At 44.1% G+C, this 12,153-nt stretch overlaps 1 protein-coding gene across 6 annotated transcripts in view; it reads left to right on the top strand.

Annotated features, from left to right (window-relative positions):
- The window catches only part of FAM131A (family with sequence similarity 131 member A), a 101,410-nt gene that overhangs the window by 80,542 nt on the left and 8,715 nt on the right, over positions 1-12,153 (top strand). The window lies entirely within an intron of this gene.

The following is a 12,153-nucleotide window of genomic DNA, read 5'->3' as shown; positions in this document are numbered from 1 at the left end:
TCTGTTTAGAAGCTTCCAAAGAAGGAGCCTCCACCACACTCTGGGGCAGAGAGTTCCACTGCTGAACGGCTCTCACAGTCAGAAAGTTCTTTCTCATGTTCAGATGGAATCTCCTCTCTTGTAGTTTGAAGCCATTGTTCCGTGTCCTAGTCTCCAAGGAAGCAGAAAACAGGTTTGCTCCCTGTGGCTTTCTCTCACATATTTATACATGGCTATCATATCTCCTCTCAGCCTTCTCTTCTTCAGGCTAAACATGCCCAGTTCCTTAATTCATTCCTCATAGGGCTTGTTCTCCAGACCTTGATCAGTGGGTTGCTATGAGTTCTCCGGGCTGTATGGCCATCTTCCAGAAGTATTCTCTCCTAGAAGAGAAAGGTTCTGGAATATGGCCATATAGCCCGGAAAACTCACAGCAACCCATGTCAAATATTGTTTCCTGGTACTCTAGAAGCTATGACACAATTCAGCAATGGATACAAACTACATAAAAAGTTTCCACGTGAATATTAGGTAAGAGTTCTTGTTGATTAGAGTTGTTCAGCATTGGAATATGCTGCACTGTACTGTGGTGGAATTCCCTTCTTAGGAAGTTTTTAAACGGAAGCTGGATGGCCATCTGTTGAGAGAGGTTTGATTGTGTATTCCTGCATGGCAGAATGGGTTTGGAATGCATGGGGTTTGGGGTTCCTTCTAACCCCATGATTCTCTGACCTGTTTTTCGTCATTTGATCCACTGGCGGGGCAAAACTCCATCTGGATGGACATTAGCGGAATGCCCTGATTCAAGGTCCCAGCCATTCCTTTTCCAGCAGACTCCATTCCAGGCGTCCTCCCTCCAGGTTTTTTACCTCGCTCTGCAATTAACCAGGAGCCTTTTCACACTATCCAATTATAGCAGATTTTAAAAGACTAGAAGAACCAAACATGTTTTGTTTATCCCAAAATATTTTCTGTCAGCTCTTGACACTTTTTATACCAGCTCTCTGGGTTGGTTAATTTTAACCCAGGATAAAATTGGAAAGGAACAAAAATCTAGGGCTTTTCAATTGATCTGCACCTGATTCCACTTTCAATGCCATGTCTTCATTCTATAAAATCATAGGATTTGCAGTTTAGGAAGTACTTAGAATTCCCAGCCAGAGAACTCTAGTTCACGTATCAACACAAAGTCCAGGAACATACTATTCTGCTGTTTTGGATATGTACAAATGTAACATCCAAAGAACTAAGCAAATTGAGTCTCCCAAATATTTGTCCTCCAAATGTTTTGGAATTCAGTTCCCAGAAACCCCGGATAACTTGGGCATCAAGTTATCCAGGCATTTGGAGAAGTGAAGTGTGAAGTATCTAGAGAACCAATATTTCTGGGAGGATCTGTGGCCCTCAGCTCCCACCCAGAACTTGAAAATATTGTGTTTGGACTACAGCTGATAAAATTTCTCAGCTGGCACAGCCATGCCTTGTGTCTGTCATCTCCAACCACCAGTCATGCTGGTTAGGACTGATAGAAGACCTCTTGTGTAAGGGATCATAATGAGAAGGCCACTAGGCCAGGAAAGAGGTTCTCCAGAAGCAAAGCCCAAGCCCAAGCCCAAAGCAAGCTTATGAGTGGGTTGTTGTAGGTTTTTCCGGGCTATATGGCCATGTTCTAGAGGCATTTTCTCCTGACGTTTTGCCTGCATCTTTGGCAAGCATCCTCAGAGGTAGTGAGGTGGATGTTTGCCATAGATGCAGGCAAAACGTCAGGAGAAAATGCCTCTAGAACATGGCCATATAGCCCGGAAAAACCCACAAGAACCTAGTGATTCCGGCCATGAAAGTCTTCGACAATACAAGCTTATGAGCTCCAACATGGTCATACTATTTTCTTCCCAATTAAATCTCGATTTATGTGTTGTGGAGGCTGATATTGTATCTGTGCATCTCTGCTGACCAAAACCACAGTGTGGCATGATCAGAATGGCAGCTGAATTTAGAAGGTAAAATCAAGAGCTTAGACTCCAGACACGGCTCTTGATTCAGCTCCAAAATTGCATGCTTCATCCTTAGTTTGGTTTTCTATTCAGAGCTTGAAAGAGTTTGTTTGTATCACTGTGCCAACAAGAGTTAATTTGGAATTGAAATCCCTACACTCTAAAATTTAAGGTCTCTGTGTGTCTACTTGGAACAGCATTTAGATCAAACTAAAAGCTGTTATGACCTATAAAGATCAATATGGATTCATCCAGAAAATGTGGATGACCTTATCTCCCTATATAATCCTGCCTGAGCTTTTGACTGGCTTTCAACTCTTCATTAGTTGTTATACAAAGTTCATTTAATGTATGTGGGTATCTCTGTGTTGTGTTTAAATTCCCCAATAACATTTTCAATGATTTACACTGTGTTTAAAGAATGAGGAACGATCTTCTTTAACTATACATTGTTTTAATCTATGCTGTGAGTCACCTTGGTTGTCATCTTGGAAGGAACATGGAATATAAAACAGAAAGATGGATAGATGAATGGTGGGTGGTGGGTGGATACTGGACTCATGAGAAGGCGGTGGACTCTCCATCTTTGGAGGTCTTTAAGGATTAGTTGACTAGTGCTTGAGAACCACCACAATCAGTTGAGTGAACAACAGAATAACAAGGATGGAAGAGACCACAAGTGTCATCCAGGCCAACCTCATGCTGTGCAGGAACACATAGTCAAAGCATTCCTGATAGATGGCCATCCAGCTTCATAGATAGGTGATAGATAGATAGATAGATAGATAGATAGATAGATAGATAGATAGATAGATAGATAGATAGATAGATAGGGAAGCTTTGGCAGATAGCAATCTAGGAAGCTTTGCCTTATTCCGTGTGACTCTTGCAGGATGGTCCATCTGTCCATCTATTTGGCCCACTTTTCCTTGGCCAGCAGAAGAAACTTGCTCTTGTTGTTGGAGAGGTTCACCTGGCAACGCAAGGCTGGCAGCTGAGTCATCCAGAGATTGGGGAGCCAGGGAAGCCAAGACAAAAAGGAGGCATCATTATCTCTCCTCTTAGTTGCTAGAGGCAGGGATCAGAGAGTATCCCCCCCCCTCTGTATTTGCAAGGCCCCAGCAAGGCTGAGCGATTGTCCTCCTGCCCAACAAGTCTCCTGCTTTTAGGAACAAAAAGGCCTGTCACGGGACATGATTGTCACCCCAATGCCAGGCTTACCGTGAGGCTGAGCTGTTTGCTGCCTGACAGCTGGCAAGAGAGACAGGCATTGAGGGCAGGATATACAGGGACAGATGAGGTGGTTGCCAAAGCCACTCGGATCCCTTGCCTTGGCTTTGACAGAACCTGTCAAGAGAGGACTAACCATGGAGCATCCCTGGGGAATTTCGGTTCTTTTCTCCCCTCTTCAATATAGTTTCCACCTTTAGGAAGTTCCTCCAAAACAATGGATTTTTATTTGCCCCCAGGCCTTTCCATTGCCCATGCTTGTCAATGAATCTCTGTGTTGTTCTTTCAGCTCCAATGCATTTTGATACTAGGGCGAGACTATAGCATTGGTGTCTTACATCTGAGTCAGGAGGAAGCCAGATATGGGGAACATGCTGCAGATGTTGGTGTTCTGCAACTCCCATCATCCTCAGCCAACAGTGATGAGGAATTAAGGCAGTTGTAGTCTAACAGCATCTGAAATAACCCCAGATGCCCTTTCCTTTTCTAAACAGTGCGGAAAGAAGGCTGGAAATTCAGCTAAAGACTAGATGTAATATTTTCAAAGACTAGCCCAGTTTAGCAAACCTCAGTGAAAAGGCAATGGATGAAAAATAGCTTTTGGGCATGTTTCTGCCAATGTAGCATTTTTCCTGAATATTGTTTTGCCAAGGTCATTCATGCTTGGCCAGGTCATGTTGTCAATGCATGCGGCACGCAATGCCAGCAGAGATTTTCACATTGCTTTGAAGAGGCTACTATACAGAAAAGCCTGGTGAAACAAAATAGTAGAATCAAAGTTACTAGGAGTTTGAGGCAGACTGTAAAAAAGTTACCTTTTTTTGCTGTGTTCGTGTGGGCTTAGAGATTCTGGGAACCAGAAGAACCTTTTGAATGCTCTAGAATTATTCCTTGGAGTAAGCACTCCCTTCCAAACATTAAAGACTCGGGTTGTCTAAATACCTTTTAACTGTGACTCCCAGCAGCCTTAGCAAGCATGCCAAGGGATGTTGAAGTTGCAGTTCAGCATCATGTAGATGGCTGCACAATTCCAGTTCTAAATGAAGAATGATCAAGAGATGCAATGACAGTCATTGCTCTTTGTATCTATCCTTTGTTGGATTGCTGTAGGTTTTTTCAGGCTATATGGCCATGTTCTAGAGGCATTCTCTCCTGACGTTTCGCCTGCATCTATGGCATGCATCCTCAGAGGTAGTGAGGTCTGTTGAAACTAGGAAAATTGGGTTTATATATCTGTGGAATGACCAGGGTGGGACAAAGAACCCTTGTCTGTTGGAGCTAGGTGTGAATGTTTCAACTGGCCACCTTGATTAACATTTGATGGCCTGGCAGTTGTTTGGTGTGGCTTGTTAGTGCCTGGGGCAATTTTTTGTTGAGACGGGATTAGCTGTCCCTGATTGTTTCCTCTTTGATGTTTTGCTGTTGTAATTTTAGAGTTTTATTAATACTGGTAGCCAGATTATGTTAATTTCCATGGTTTTCTCCTTTTTGTTGAAATTGCCCACCTGCTTCAATGGCTTCTCTGTGTAGTCTGACATGGTGGTGGTGAGAGTGGTCCAGCATTTCTGAGTTCTCAAATAAAATGCTGTGTCCAGGTTGGTTCATCAGGTGCTCTGCTATGGCTGACTTCTCTGGTTGAAGTAGTCTGCAGTGCCTTTCACGTTCCTTGATTCGTGTTTGGGCAATGCTGCGTTTGGTGGTCCCTATGTAGACTTGTCCACAGCTTCATGGTATACAGTAGACTCCTGCTGAAGTGAGAGGCTCCCTCTTGATCTTTGCTGAACGTAGCATTTGTTGGATTTTCTTGGTGGGTCTGTACATTGAACTATCTGTCCTTCCTTGACATAAATTTCATCCTTGGACAGTTACTGGTCCTGATGAGATTTCTCTGTATATGTAACAGGCAGTATACCACCTTTCCCCTTCCCCTCCATCACATTTAACCAGAGACACTGCGACTCTTCTTAGTGTGGAGGTGGCTCAGCACTGGCAGGCAGGCTGTTCTTCGTTTTGCATTTATAGGATTGAGAGGAAATTACTTTTCCCATCCAAAGTCACTGAAACATCTTTGAATAGGAAGCCCCTTGCAAGCACAATGTGGACTTCGAAGTGCCATTTATGTGTCCTGTGGACTCAGGAATAAATGGAAGTATGTGTCCAGTTCTGGATATCGCAGTTCAAGGAAGGGATTGGAAAAATTGTCAAAGGTCTGGACACCAAGTCCTATTAGAAGCAGCTTAGGAAACTGGGTATGTTTAGCCTGGAAAAGAAAAGGTGGACATAATAGCCATGGGTTGGGTATTTGAAAGAAAGTGATATCGAGGAGAGAAAAAAAATGGTTTTCTGCTGCTTCAGAGACTAGAATGGATCCCTTGGTGGTGCAATGGGTTAAACCCTTGTGCTGGCAGGATTGAAGACCAACAGGTCATAGATTCGAATCCAGGAAGAGTGCGGATGAGCTCCCTCTGTCAGCTCCAGCTCCCCATGTGGGGACATGAGAGAAGCCTCCCACAAGGATGGTAAAACAGGAAAACATCTGGGCAACGTCCTTGCAGATGGCCAATTCTCTCACACCAGAAGCTACTTGCAGTTTCTCAAGTTGTTCCTGATGTAAAAAAAGGAGAGACTGGAACACAAAGCAATAGATTCAAATGATGATATTTTTGTATCAATTCTCTCTGGTATGAGATAATTGACTGACTGCAAGGACGTTACCCAGGGGATGCCCGGATATTTGATGTTTTACCATTCTTGTGGGAGACTTCTCTCATTTCCCTGCATGGGGAGCTGGAGCTGACAGAGGGAGCTCAACCTGCTTTCCCCAGATTTGAACCGCTGACCAGTTGTTCAGCACTCCTGCCTGCACAAGGGTTTAACCCATTGCACCACCGGGAGCTCCCCAGTTATGTGTGTATAGCCATCTGTCGAAAGTGCTTTCATTGTGTTTTCCTGCGTGGCAGAATGGGGTTGGTCTGGATGGCCTTTGAGATATTTTCCAAGGCTATGATTCTAAGTACGTCTAAAAGGGGTTGCAAGCACCATTGATGTGGAACCCAGCATGGTTCCACATCAATTGCTATTTCAATATTTCTGAGCATATCTGAATAATCCTTCTGGTTGAAAATTCCAGAGGAAGTTCAACTATTTAGGCATCTTGGTGCTCCGATTTGGCCAGATCATATTGGAGGTAGAAGGAGGGTGGGCTTCCTAAGTTTAGTCTGGAGGGAGCCCAATCTCTTTGTCCACCTGTTCCCCCAGCCCATGCCCTCATTTCTGCACCATTGATGTCAGTGCATTCCACTTTGCCACAGCCTCAGTCATTCCACCGGTTCTTTGGTGACGATTCAGCCAAAGCTCCACCTGGGGCCTTCCTGGGCTCTTTGCAAGGAGTGGACTCTGGATCTGGGAGTGCCTGCTTCCTCTGGCCCTTCTCCTCCGGAGGTGACGCACACAAGCAGCTGCAGCCCCAGATTAGCCACACGCAGCCCCTATTTAACCACAGGCTTGGCTGCTTGCTGACAAGTAAAATTAACAAATATGCAGCTCAGTCCAATCATAGGCTCCAGACTCTCGGCTCTTGCAAATGGTGTAAGACAATGGAAACCAGAACTGCCAGAGCATCTGTTTTTGCTTCAGTGGATACTCTGCATATGCTCAGAAGCGAGGACTATAAAATAACTAATGGCCTGTATTCATGATAATGTTATTAGGTATTTCATAGAATTATAGAATTGGAAGAGACTTTGTGGGCCATCCAGTCCAATCCCCTTCCAAGAAGCAGGAATATTGCATTCAAAGCACCCCTGACAGATGGCCATCCAGCTGCTGTTTAAAAGCCTCCTAAGAAGGAGCCTCCACCACACTCTGGGGCAGAGAGCTCCACTGCTGAATGGCTCTCACAGTCAGGAAGTTCTTCCTCATGTTCAGATGGAATCTTCTTTCTTGTAGTTTGAAACCATTGCTCCGCGTCCTAGTCTCCAGGGCAGCAGAAAACAAGTTCCTCCCTCCTCCCTATGACTTCCTCTCATGTATTTATACATGGCTATCATGTCTCCTCTCAGCCTTCTCCTCTTCAGGCTAAACAATGCCCAGCTCTTTAAGCTCCTCCTCCTAGGGCTTGTTCTCCAGACCCTTGATCATTTTAGTTGCCCTCCTCTGGACATATTTCAGCTTGTCAACTTCAATTGTGGTGCCCAGAATTTGGCACAATATTCCAGATGTGTTCTAACCAAGGAAGAAAAGAGGGGTAGCATGACTTCCCTGGATGTAGACACTAGACCCCTATTGATGCCGCATCACATTGTTGGCTCATGTTTCACTTGTTGTCCACGAGCACTCCAAGATCTTTTTCACACATACTGCTCTCAAGCCATGCATTCCCCATTCTGTATCTTTGCATTTCTATTTTTCTGTCACAGTATTCATGATAATGTTATTACATTAGGCGTTTATATAATTATAGAATTGGGAGAAACCCCAAGGACCATCCAGTCTAACCTCCTTGTGCCATGCAAGCAAACACAATCAAAGCACTCCCAACAGATGGCCATTCAGCCTCTAGAGAAAGAGACTCCACCACACCGCTGGGCAGCATATTCAAACAGCTCTTAACATCAAGAAGTTCTTCCTAATGTTAGGTGGAATCTCTTTTCCAAGAATTCAGTGATTCAGATTGGATCCCACCTAAATTGGTAGGTCCCAAAGTGTGTTCCTCTAAGTGTTTGGGATTTTGACTTCCAGAAGCCTCAGTCCACTTATCCTACAGTCAGGAATTCTGGGAGAACTAGATTAGGAGCCACTAGCCTGAACTTTAGGAAGAAATGTCTTGATTGTAAGAGATAATCCGTTAGTGGAATAGGTTGGGTTACCTTGGAAGATGGTGGAGTCACTTCCTTGGAGGTCTTTAAATAAAGGTTAGATGGGCATCTCTTTCTTCACGTCAGGGGGTTGGACTAGATGACCCCTGTGGTCCCTTTCAACTGTGTGATTCTGTAATTACCACTACAGCACTGGAATCTTGCCAGATCTCTTCTGGGGAGACCAAATGCTGAGGATTCAAACAGACTGAGCGCAGACGCCTTCATGTGCAACTTGCTGGGGAGAAGAGAAGGTTGGGTTCGATGAAGTTCAGGTCTGATGCAGCTCTTAGGTTTCTTTGAAATTGGACTTCAGAGGGAAAGAGAAAGAGAAGGGGAGGCCCTCCTTGAAATTAGATGCCAGTCTTCTTAGAAAAGACTGTCAGATCTGAGCTTGAAAGTGTTCCTTTATTGGACTGCAATGCCCAGAAGGCTCCCCCCACCTGATCATGGTGGCTGGGGGATTCTGAATGTTGTAGTTGAACAAGCAAGTTTTCCCGCAGCAATCCCTCCCCCAGATTTCTCTTTGTATCTCTGTCAATGGGTGTCTGTCTTGCCAATAGCTCAGCCTCTCCATCTGAAACCGAGACCCTGGCCTAAATAAATCCCTTGTTTGCCACAAAAGCGTGTCAATTTGGCAGTGTCATGCTAATTGTCCTAATTTGCACAGTTTATACTGCCAGTAAAATATAGGGCAGCCGGACTTCTCTGCCTGCCCGTCTCTTGTCTCGTCTCAGCTCAACATTGGGCTGTAGGCAGTTTTAAATTTGCATGTGTTTAAGATCAATGAATGCGTGAAATGCAACAATGGCACTCGGGGCGGGTGAGCGCCGGGATGGGTTTCCTCTGGGAGCGTCTGCCACCTGCCTCGATGAATAAACCAGCCCGATCATTTTCCTTCCCTGGGGTTTATTTTCGGAGCAAGGTTACCACTTGGAAGCTTCATCAGTGCCAGGGCATCATGGGATGACAGGAAGCCAGGGATGAGCTTGCCTTGATTTTCCACCAAGCCATCACTTGTACAGCACAAAACCTTGACATGTAGTTGCTAAATAGTGTTACTTTCTTACTTTACTTTACTTACTTAGGTGATCTTTCATAGCCTGAGGATGATGGTCCTCCAATTGTAGCGTCTTGGCGGTGGGTCTGTAGGTGGCTGTGGATCCTTATTCTTGATCCACATGTTCTCCCACAGTGAGGACAGTCCGGTCAGGGTTGGCTTGATGCGCCTTCCTCTTGGCACATTTCTCCCTTTTGTCCTACATTTGTGCCTCTTTGAATTCAGCAGCACTGCTGGTCACAGCTGAACTCCAGTTACAGTGCTCAAGGGCCAGGGCTTCCCAGTTCCTGGTGTCTATGCCACAGTTTTAACAGTTGGCTTTAAGCCCATCTTTAAATCCCTTTTCCTGTCCACCAACATTATGTTTCCCATTTTTGAGTTGGGAGTATAGTAACTACTTTGGCAGATGGTGATCTTTGGGCATTCGGACAACGTGGCCAGTCCAGCGGAGTTGATGATGAAGGAACATCACTTCAGTGCTGGTGGTTTTTGCTTCTTCCACCACGCTGACATTTGTCCACCTGTCTTCCCAAGAGATTTGCAGGATTTTTCGGAGGCAACGCTGATGGAATCGTTCCAAGAGCATGTAATGTCTGTAGACTCACGTTTCGCAGGCGTATAGCAGGGTTGGGAGGACAATAGCTTTATAAACAAGCCCCTTGGTATCCCTACGGATGTCCTGGTCCTCAAGCACTCTTTACTTCATTCAGAAAAAAGCTGCACTTGCAGAGCTTTGGCAGTGTTGTATTTCAGTGTCAATGTTGACTTTTGTGGAGAGATGGCTGCCAAGGTAGCAGAAATGATTAACATTTTCTAATATTACACCATTAAGCTGTATTTCTGGCATTGAAAAAGGATTGGCTGGTTTTCTCAGTGTTCAATGAGAGGCCAAAGTTCTTGTATGCTCCTGCTAAGGTGTTTAGAGTGGCTTGTAGGTTTTCTTCTGAATACAAATAGACTATGTTACCATCAGCATATTGGAGTTCTATATGTTGTAATAGTGTGTAGTGGCTCTTATGACAGTGGAACGGTGAATCCAAAGAACCCTAAAGTTGAAAGAGACCCCCAAGGGCCATCCAATCCAACTCCCAGCCTAGAAAGTTTAGAATGGCCCCTTCCTGGCTGTTGAATAGATAGCAGGAAAATACTTTTAAAAATACTTTCAAAAACCAAATGCTTTTAAAGAAAGGGCCTTTGGTGTACTGTTTTAATTGTGTTAAAAAATCACTCTTAAATATCTTTAGTTGTACATTTTAATGTGTTAGCAAAAAGGCCTTTCTGATCCATGGTGATCCCACCACAGGGTTTTCTTTGCAAATTTTATCCAGAAAAGGTTTGCACTTGCTTTCCTCCAAGGCTGAGAGAGTGTGACTCACCCATGTGGGCTTCATGGCCAAGTGAGAGCTCAAACCCAGATCTCCGGAGTCATAAACTGATGATCAAATCACTATACAAATGGGTGGTTGTGAGTTATCCAGGCTGTATGGCCATCTTCCAGAAGCATTCATTAACTGGACCTGATTGTTTCATGTCAGGAATTCCCCTGTTTGCAGAGTGTTGTTCTTTATTTACTCTCCTGATTTTAGAGTTTTTAAAATCCTGGTAGCCAGATTATGTTCATTTTCATGGTTTACTCCTTTTTGTTGAAATTGCCCACCTGCTTCAATGGCTTCTCTGTGTAGTCTGACATGGTGGTTGTTCGAGTGGTCCAGCATTTCTGTGTTCTCAAATAATATGCTGTTTCCAGGCTGGTTCATCAGGTGCTCTGCTATGGCTGACTTCTCTGGTTGAAGTAGTGCCTTTCCTGTTCTTTGATTCATGTTTGGTCAATGATGTGTTTGGTGGTATTTATATAGACTTTTCCACAGCTAAACAGTAAATAAAGAGCAACACTAAAAAAACACAACCCCCCCCCCCCCAAAAAAAAAAAAAACAACAACAGGGGAATTACAGACAGGAAACAATCAGGGCAAGTTAACACCTTCTAACAAAGGATTTCCCAAGGGAGGAAGCAGTCAGGCTATGAAGCTGCAAGGCCATTCAATGCTGATCAAGGTGGCCAATTGCAACATTCACACTTGCCTCAAAAAGACAAGCATTCTTTCTTTGTCCCAGCCTGGACATTCCACAGATATATAAACCCCACTTGCCTAGTTTCCAACAGACCTCACAACCTCTGAGGGTGCCTGCCATAGATGCAGGTGAAACGTCAGGAGTGAATGCTTCTGGAACATGGCCATACAGCTTGGCAAACTCACAGCAACGTAGTGATTCCGGCCATGAAAGCCTTCGACCACACACCATACTAATGTTAATGGTTTTTCAAAATTGAAATGTTTATATGTTAATTGTTCCCAAGATCATAAATCACACTCATCTCCTTGCAACTCAGTGAGAGAAAGGGCATTCCTCCCATCCCATGATCTTTTGACCATTAGCATTTCATTGTTTCCTGATGATACCTTCAGGGTTTTTACCATATGGCCCCCTCACATCCATTACCAAGATAGATCCCCATTTCTCTTCCCAGTGACAGGGCCACAAAAGGACCGATACACTACAAACACAGATCCCTCTTTGTCTCCCTAGCGACATGGCCGCAAGGACTCCTACTGCAGTCATGACAGTTAGCAATAGCTTTATTCCAGTTTAGCATTGACTTGCATTGTCGAAGGCTTTCACAGTTGGAATCACTGGAGACTTGTTAACATTGACTTGCATGCTTTAGCTATTTGAGTATTCATATATTACATATTTAAAAATATTTATGTATTTTTCATGTTGAGTTGTAAGCTACAGGTTTAGGAAAAACATGGGATGAATGTGATGGCGATGACAACAACAATGATAAAGATGACAGGAACAACTACATAATGACTTTGCTAGTGGATGATTTATTTCACTTAGGGTGCATTTATATTGTGGAAGGAATACAGTTTAGCACCACTTTAACTGCATTGGTTTAATGCTATCATAACACAGGAGTTGTAGTTTTACATGAACTTTAGCTTTCTCTGCCAAAGTGTACTCGTAC

This window comes from Anolis sagrei, chromosome 3 (genome assembly GCF_037176765.1).
Source record: "Anolis sagrei isolate rAnoSag1 chromosome 3, rAnoSag1.mat, whole genome shotgun sequence".
NCBI lineage: Eukaryota > Metazoa > Chordata > Lepidosauria > Squamata > Dactyloidae > Anolis > Anolis sagrei.
This window is presented reverse-complemented; position numbering and strand designations above follow the sequence as displayed.